This window comes from Tamandua tetradactyla, chromosome 4 (genome assembly GCF_023851605.1).
Source record: "Tamandua tetradactyla isolate mTamTet1 chromosome 4, mTamTet1.pri, whole genome shotgun sequence".
Taxonomy (NCBI): Eukaryota; Metazoa; Chordata; class Mammalia; order Pilosa; family Myrmecophagidae; genus Tamandua; species Tamandua tetradactyla.
The window spans coordinates 154,179,088-154,188,127 of NC_135330.1; the positions used below are offsets into that span (position 1 = coordinate 154,179,088).

General features: G+C 34.0%; 1 long non-coding RNA gene across 1 annotated transcript; it reads right to left on the reverse strand.

The window, feature by feature from the left end:
• Nucleotides 1-753: 753 nt before the first annotated feature.
• On the reverse strand, nucleotides 754-8,407 carry LOC143679455 (uncharacterized). The gene is made up of 2 exons (XR_013173781.1): nucleotides 8,315-8,407; nucleotides 754-965 (listed from the first exon to the last, which is right to left on the reverse strand). It is a non-coding gene; the product is annotated as an uncharacterized LOC143679455 (long non-coding RNA).
• Between the last annotated feature and the right edge of the window lie 633 nt (nucleotides 8,408-9,040).

A 9,040-nucleotide genomic window follows, 5' to 3' on the forward strand; every position in this document is an offset into this window, starting at 1 on the left:
ATGACTACCCTGCTTCTGCTTTATAAGAACATTTATGACAACTTTATTCCAACTCAGATAATCCAATATCATCTCTCCACCTCAAAATCCCTAACCTGATCATGCCTGCAAAGTCCCTTTAGCTATGTAACATATTCTCAGTTTCCAGGGATTGGGCTGTGGTCATTTGAGGCTTATTATTCAGTCTACCACACCCCATTCCTCATATCTCAATAAATTCTTTTGATTCCAGACTCAAACATTTTCTCTCTCATATTACTGCCCTAGTGTGAGTTAACATCATTTCTCAAAGTAAGTATTGCAGTAGCCTCCTAACTGATCTGCTTTGCTCAACCTATTGCATTCTATTCTCAACAAAACAGCTAAATTTTTTTTAATGTACATCTCAAAATGATGCAACAATAGGAGCAAAAGCTATATGCTTCCAGTGGTTTACAAGCTGGACATTATCTGGTTCACGGTTTTGAGGCTAAAAGATCTCTTCACTCTAGCTACAATAGCTTCTTTGTAATGCTAGGTTGATTAGGTATATTCTCGTGTCTGAGCCTTTAATCTGCCTGTTCCCCCTGCCTGGCAGTTTCTTCACCCAGATATCTCCAAGGCTAACTTCCCACCTCTTACCATATTTTTGTTCCTATAGCCCTTGTGCATTGAAGCCAAACCTGATTGTCTTTTTAAAATTATGAACTTTCACACATGCATCCTCATCTATTTTAGTTTCCTGGCCTCTATATGAAATGACCAAACAATGGGTAGTTTTAAACAGTGAGAATTTATTGGGTCATGGTTTTGAGGTCCAAAATCAAGATGTCAAAATGATGTTTTCTCCCAGAAAACTGTGGTATTCTGGTGTTGGCTGCCAGTAATCTTTGTGCAATGGCCTTTTTGTCACATGGCAATACACGTGGTGGTCTCTCCTGACTCATCCTTTCTCTTAACTTAAATTGGATTGGTTGTTGTAATACCTGAAATTTTTAACATCAAATATGTAAGTAAGTGCTATGCAATTACGTAAATAGCATGACAAGAGAATTCTATACAATGCATTATCATTAATAATAATAATAACATAATGAGGAAGAAAATTCAAACTCAGAAATTCTTACCTTTGTTCCACACAAAAAATAGAAACCAGATTTTATTTGGCTATGCCTATTGCAAGGAAGGCACACATACCAAAAGGTCTCCATATCTATTTTCATCCATCCGTCCCCAACATACTATGGTGGAACAGCACTGTCACTTGGCTTTTGAGGAGTGAAATATAGCTTGTAGATTCAGGATTTTATGATGAAATCTACACTGTCCTTCTCAAACTTATTACGCATATGTAATGACTCACTAAGGGATCTCCACGTTGCACACCCAATTGTGGGTATTAACTTTTGATTAAATGGAGATGCCACTCCATCTATTCCAGGTGAATCTTGATTAGTTTACTGGAAGCCTTTAAAAGGGGAAGGATTTTGGAGACAGCAACAGATATCCAACAGAGCTACAAGAGAACAGAGCCATGAGAACCACCAGAGCTCACACAGGCAGAGACCTTTGGAAATGGAGAAGGAAAATTCCCTCAGAAGAAATTCATGAAACAAGAAGCCTGGAGAGAAAGCAAACGGATGTCACTATGTTCACTATGTGCCTTTCCACTTGAGAGAGAAACCCTGAACGTCATCAGCCTTCTGGAGCCAAGGTATTTTTCCCTGGATGCCTTAGATTGGACATTTCTAAAGCCATGCTTTAACTGGCACATTTTCATTTGCTTTAGAACTGTAAATTTGCATCTTAATAAATTCCCCCTTTTAAAAGCTATTCCATTTCTGGTATATCACTTTCTGGCAACTAGCAAACTGAAACAATGTCTAAAACCTTCACTCAAGTGTTCAGAAAATGGAGAAATAAGTAGATAGGCAGATAGAAAGATGGTAGATAGATAGATAGATAGATAGATAGATATAGATGAAATGATATGGCAAATAAAGCAGAATGTCAAAGCTGAAGGCTATGTATATCTCGGTGTATAGGCATATGTTAACGTTTTCTGCATGGAATTTGTATTATTTCTGTAACTGTTCTGTTGTTCGAAGCTATTTCAGAATACAATGTTAAAATATCATGACCAAGTTTGTTTCTTTTCCTGAAACACAAAGTTCATTTAGCATTAAAAAATGTATTAAGTAATATCTCATTCACTAAGGAGGGAAAATACAGAGATATCATCCTACAAAATTTCAACTTACATTGATCATAAAAACCTTAAGCAAACTTAGAAGTGAATATCCTTAAACTCGTATTTATTGCCTAAAATATAGAAACATTTAAGAAAACCATAGCAAACAAAATATTTTGAAATATTTAAAGCATTTCTTTTTGAATGTATAAAAGTCAACAATGGGGGTGCAAAGGCCGTTTAGTGGTAGAATTCTCACTTGCCATGCGGGAGACCCGGGTGTGATTCCCAGTCCATGCATTTCCCTCAAAACAAAACAAACAAGCAAAACAAACCAAAACAAGTAAACAAAAATTCAACAAATGATGCTGCAATATGGGATACTCACATGGAAAAAATGAAATGTGACCCTACCATTCAGCATTCAAAAAAAAATTCAAGCATGCTCAAAATCGCCTTTTTTTAAAATTTTAATTCCAAAATTATGGTGGAAATAGTAATTACTATTATAAGCCATAGAAGGGAAAGCTAATCTACAAAGATATGTAAAGAAAGAAACATATTAAAATTTTCAAATATATGAATATATTTGTAGAAAACCCCAAATAACCTAAAAATAAAATATTAGAATGAGTAGCAGAGTTTTGTAAGTTTTTAGGAAGAGTCTCAATATAAATAAACATTAAAAGCATTTCTATATTTCAATAACAATAGTTTTAAATGTTACTTAAAATAGCACACTAATAACACAACATAAAAAGAAAGCATTAAAAAGACTTTAATAAATGGGAACAGGAAGACTCAATACTGCAAATATATAAAAATTTCTCCAAATTAAGTTATAGATTCAATGCTATTCCACTTAAAACCTGAAAAGAATCGTGAGTTTTGCATTTCTTTTTTGATTGATATTCTATTTAGTTTGAGAAATCTTATCAGGCTGGTTTTAAAATTGATTTGGTAGGGTGAAATTCCATGACACTCCGAAGGACAATTTGATGGACTTTGTATTGCCAAATAGTGGAATTATTAGGATAAATAAAGTGTGTTTACTGTGTAGGAAAGCAAAATGCAATATCCTGTGATGGTTCATTGCAACAGATCTGGTATTAGCCTGAAAGAAGAAACGAAACTGTACTGTGCTGACTCCTGATCAAGACATAAAAGATTCTGATTAATAAGTTGCTTTATAACAAAAGAGTTTCATGGTAGTTTGTAAAAACCTTTTATCACCAGTTACTGAAAACTCTGAGACAGATGATTTGACCTCGTATCAGTGAGAAAATGGAAGGAATTTGCTATTGAGGCTGGTTACAAAACAAAACTGTTCCTATGTGATGATCAGGATATAAACAACCCTGAGCAGACTTCTCTGACTCTGCAGTGTTTAATTCACCCATCCATGGTTTTGCTCCAAGGGAGAAAGCATATCCAACACAGCACTGACGGAGGAAGGACAATTAGAGTTTGTGCCTGACCTCTCCAAGCTCCCTGTTGTGGGGCAGCCTCTGATACAAATCTTTACTTTAATGCTGTTGCTTTGTGTGTTCTTTCCCTAACAGAAATTATATATTTGCAAGCATTGCCGTATGAGGTTCTGTGAATCTTCTTTTGCAATCAAATCCTAACTGCCACTGTTTGTGCACATACAAATAGAACAGAATTACATGTAGGATACAATTAGGAAATAGAGAACTATGAATTATAATCACTCTGAGCTATCATTTTACACTGTCTAGACAGGCAAAATTTAAAAAGTTAAACAATAGTAAGCTTTGGTGGGATGTGAAAAAAACAGAAGCCTAGGACAATGCTTGGTAGAGCATAAATGGATACAATCAATATAATTTCACATTACCAAGTAAAATATGAATATGCAAGTGACCTGAAGCTCAGAAATCACACTGGAGATAGGTACTTGAGAAAACTTTTACACTTGTATACCTCCTGGGATAAGGAAAAAAAAAAATAAAGCAACCTATTTAAAGCAGAAAAAAATTGTAAATCCAAACATTTGGGAAAAATGTATTAAAAATGCTCAAACAATGAAAATACTGTATAATATTAAAAATATTAAAGGACACTAACTTGGAAGGATCACCCCAAAATATTTCTTTAAAAAGAAGGCACACAAAATCATGAATTCTGAATTCATTTTTAAAAGATCAAAACAAAAATACCTGAAGAACATTTTTTAGAAAAATATCTACATAACATAAAATTCTATAAGAAGAAAAGGGAATCATAGCCATAGACTTGAAAGTATGAATTATACCTTAGAGGAAGAAAGAGGGCAAAATAAGGAAGAGGAATACATTGTTCTTACATACCAGTAATACACACTGGTTATAAGTATTATTCATTTCTATTCTGAATGGGTACACTATATACATAGTTTTTACATATATTTCATAATAAAATTATTAAAATATGATAAATTAAAGATGGCTCTACTTTAGATTTTAAATACATTAGGGTTTTTTTTTTTTTTTTTTTTTTTTTTTTAAAGGAAAGACAGAGAGAAGGAAGGAAGGAAGGAAGAAAGGGAAACATCTTTAAACATTTTCTTGTTTTATTGTATTCTGTTTCTCCGTTTTTGTTACATGGGCTGGGGCCGGGAATCGAACCGAGGTCCTCCGGCATAGCAGGCAAGCACTTTGCCCGCTGAGCCACCGCGGCCCGCCTGAGATTTTAAATACATTAGGGTTTTAACCCAAGGAAGTAAAAGTGTAAAGAAACAATATACAATTTAATGTTTTTTTTTTCTTGTATCCTGTATGGTAGGGTCACATTTCATTATTTTTCCATGTGAGTATCCTGCTATTGCAGTATCATTTGTTAAGTTTTTGTTTTTTTGTTAGTTTTGTGTGTGTATGTGTTTTGCTTGTTTGTTTTTTGGTAAGTGCATGGACACGAATCGAACTCGGGTCTTCCTCATGGTAGACAAGAATTCTACCACCGAACTGCCCTTGCACAAACCCCCACCCCACCCCGCCCACCCCCCAAACAAAGACCCACCAAATATGTTCTCTTTCTTAATCAGAAAATACATTGGGCTAACTTGTTTTCCAATTACAATAATCATGTATAGCTCAGTTGATATATGCCCTACAATGATGAGTCACAATCTAATTAGACAACATGAGATGAATAACATTGTGGTTCAAATTTTAACAATCCTAAAGTTCGTGTGTGTGAACTTTAGGAAATATTAAATATCCTATTGCAAATTGGCATGTTAAATGTAGCATAAAATTATCCAATATTTAGGAGCACCTTGTATTTTATTTAAGGGGCATGTTAAATATTTTATAAAATAGCAGAAACCATACATGTTACTCTATGTTTTATAACATAATTGTTTATGAAACATAATAAATTTACCTAAGGTGATAATTTCAGATAAAATCTCAGGAAATTGATGCAAGAAATGCTGTTAAGAGAAATATATTATGGGAGCATAAGATGCTTCAGAAGTGCATGAAAGAGCAAATTTAACTTCTAGGTTCAAGTTTTTTTAATTAAAAAAAGCACCATATATATTTTCAAATAATGTATATCTATGTAGGGCATGAAACATTCTTCCTTTGAATTATTGCTTCATGTACTGCCAGAGAAGTACTTGCCAGTGGGAAGAGCTGATGAAAGAAAGATCTCTGATCACATTCTGATTTATTAAATATCAATAGCCATCTTTTTGTATAAAATGGCACTGAGATATATCATTAGAAATAATCATATCAAGCATTTATGTATAAAGATAAAGCAATATAATATACCTAGTGTATACACACTTACCCTAGAAATCAGATACACTGGCTTCAAAGCTTTTACTATTCTTACTCAAATCTGTGTGCCTAACCTTAGCCCATAGATAGAAGAGTTGAATTGTTTCATTCTCTTTATTGCTTGCCTCTGTTTTTTATTGCAGGCTTTGTAAGAAACTGATGAAATTGAAGAGTAGAGACATCATTCTATTGCTTCAAAATATATCATTAGAGTTGTTAGTAAGTCAAGCACCATAAGCACAAAAAACAGCATTTAGCCTCTACTCATGAAAGGCCACAACTGGATTGATTGCATGGTAATTGGTCACTGCCCTTGAATCCAGGAAGGATGGGCCTCATAGATCCCTTATAGGCTCTGGATTTTAAGGAGCCCTTCTCTGTCTGACTTTACTCCTTCTCTCTTTGCTGTACTTGTAACAATAGTGTGAGGGATCACTGGGGAGAAGTGAATGTGTCTTCCTAGACTGTGTACTACTATCTTCTAGACCTTCCCATGGCACCTGGAACCCCAGGTTTCCATGTAAAAATAGCCCAACCCTGTTTTCCAGGCCTGCTTGAGACTCTTGGTTTCATATTCCTTTGACTCTCCTTTGGCTCAAGAAAAGTCTACCTCTTTCTTTCTCACCACCAGGTGAGACAGGAGTCACAAAGGTTTATCAATCAAAATTTCACCTGTAAAATTTGTACAAATTTACAAAGGTGAATATGTAAGGTAGAAAAAATAAAACATATTTTGTTAAAATATTTTTTCAAATTTAATTTAAAATTTTGAAAGTATTAGAAAACATGGTGTTAGGTCCTCAATTTGTACTCCAGCTCCAGTCCTGCAAAGGTTAAGGAAGGGACTGGATGTAGACGCCAGAGTCTACAAAGAGCATCCTTCACTGATTTTGTTAATTTGACTGACTTTGCAGATATTTGAGCTGTAATCCCTGTTATGAATATGTGTGTGAAAAAATATGAAATAGTAGATGTATAAGATAAACATAGTGGTTTATTGACAGTTTCTCTTCCCCTTTCATCACAGAGGTTTTAATGTGGCAAAAAAAAATCCACTAAAAAAGCTTTTAAAATAACAATTTCATGAGAGCACTGGCAAACATGAAAATTACTAGCAGCTGAAAAATAAAGCAAAGTAAAATGGAAAAAACAATATCAAAAACAATTCCACTATAAATCAGTTGTGATATTATGGAAAAGCAAAATTATAGCTATTATAGTACGAATAAAACCACTACAAAGAGCAAGAGTGGAACTGAGCAATTTCACTCTTTTAATTGAAGAAATGCATTCACAGCATCAGGGACAGTTGGATATCTGACCCTTCACTGCTTGTACAGCAACATTCAACAGCAGGTTCCACTATTGGATAAAAACCAGTATTGATTTCTCAAGAGAGTGCTAGAATGCAGACTATATAAATAGGGTCAAAACTTGCTAATGGATGAAGTGCTATTTTTACCTGTAAGAGAAACACCAAACTCCATTCAAAAAAAAATGATTATGAATTCAGACTTAGAGCTTCCATCTTTACTACAGAATAAAGACAGACTTTTCTTTTGAGTCATAGAAGCATTCAAAGCAAGATAAATATATCCACAGGACACAAACTGAATGTAAACATACTGCAGTAAGTGGACCTATACCTATATCCTGCTGACATAATTCTGGAACCAAAAGCAGTAGAGACACTACTATTTCAATGCAATAAAAAGGACAGTAAGAACCACTTGTATGGCAAGCCGTTAAATCCGTATTTGTGTTATCCCTGGGCTGAACAAGTACCCTTAATCTCTGAAAGGAAAAATATAAAATATTGGAGCCATTTAACTTGATAATATCTCATTGATATTCCGTTTCAGGAAGAAACCATGAAGCGACTCGGAGAGAAGTCTGGCTAACCTGGTATCTGAGTTAATTGATCTGCCTTATTGAGACACTGTGGGAAGGGGGATAAGCCATGAATATCAGATCTCAGTATTTATACAGAATTTTGTGAGGACTGAGTGGGGCCAACTTAAAAACCAATAAACATGTAGGAGTAAATACAAAAAAAAAGACCCACAATTTTCATACTAAAAATTTCAAAATGAGTAGAAAAACAAATACAAAGCAATAATGTCTGTGAGAAAGCATTCTAGTAGGAAATAGAAATATTAGACCAATATAAAAATGACTAAAATAACCGTGTTGAAGATTCTCAATAAATAAAATAATGAAATGCTATCCATAAGCTATTAAGTTGAAAACAAAACAATTATAAATCCTGGGTACAAAATTTGAATTAAATTGTATAGATATGAAATAATGCATAATGAATCCAGAAAATGAAAAATATATATAGGAGAAACCTTACCCATGAGATAAAGAATTAGCAGATTGAAATACAAGTTGGCAATCTTTCTATGAATCTAGTTCACAGATAAATATACTTTAAAAATGGTATAGAAGAGTCATTTAGATTATGACCTGAATTAATTAGACACATCTAATAGGTGTATCTGGGGAAAGAAAGAGTAGCCATACTGAAGAAGCAGAATTATTAGCAGCAGAAAAAATTGCAGCAGCAGTGAAAGGTAAACTAAAACCTGAGGCTTAAAGTATACATTCTTCTTCAATTATCGAGGTAGATTGATAAAAAAGTAAATTCACTTATATTTATTATAAAAATGCCCAACATTTTAAGGGAACTGTACATAAACACTGTACTTGGGCTGTTTTTCTCAAGCACATATAAGTTAACAATTATGAACGTGCTTTACATGTTGTTTTAGTTTGCTAATGCAATATACCAGAAAATAATTGGCTTTTACAAAGATTTATTAGGTTACAAATAAATGGATAACTCTATTTCCAGTCTTGGTTTGTGCTGAAATGGCTGACTTGTCCCATGCTTGGTTAAATCATCACATTCTCTGGGGTCTTACTTTCCAAAGGCTCACAATTTTCCAAACTATCGTTTTCTGGCTTACTGTGCCCAAGAGTTCAATTCTCAGCTAATCCCTTTCTTCTCACATTTTTCTATAAGCTTCAAGGAGAAGCCAGGCTGTACCTTTTATATACAGTGTGGAAATTTCCTCAG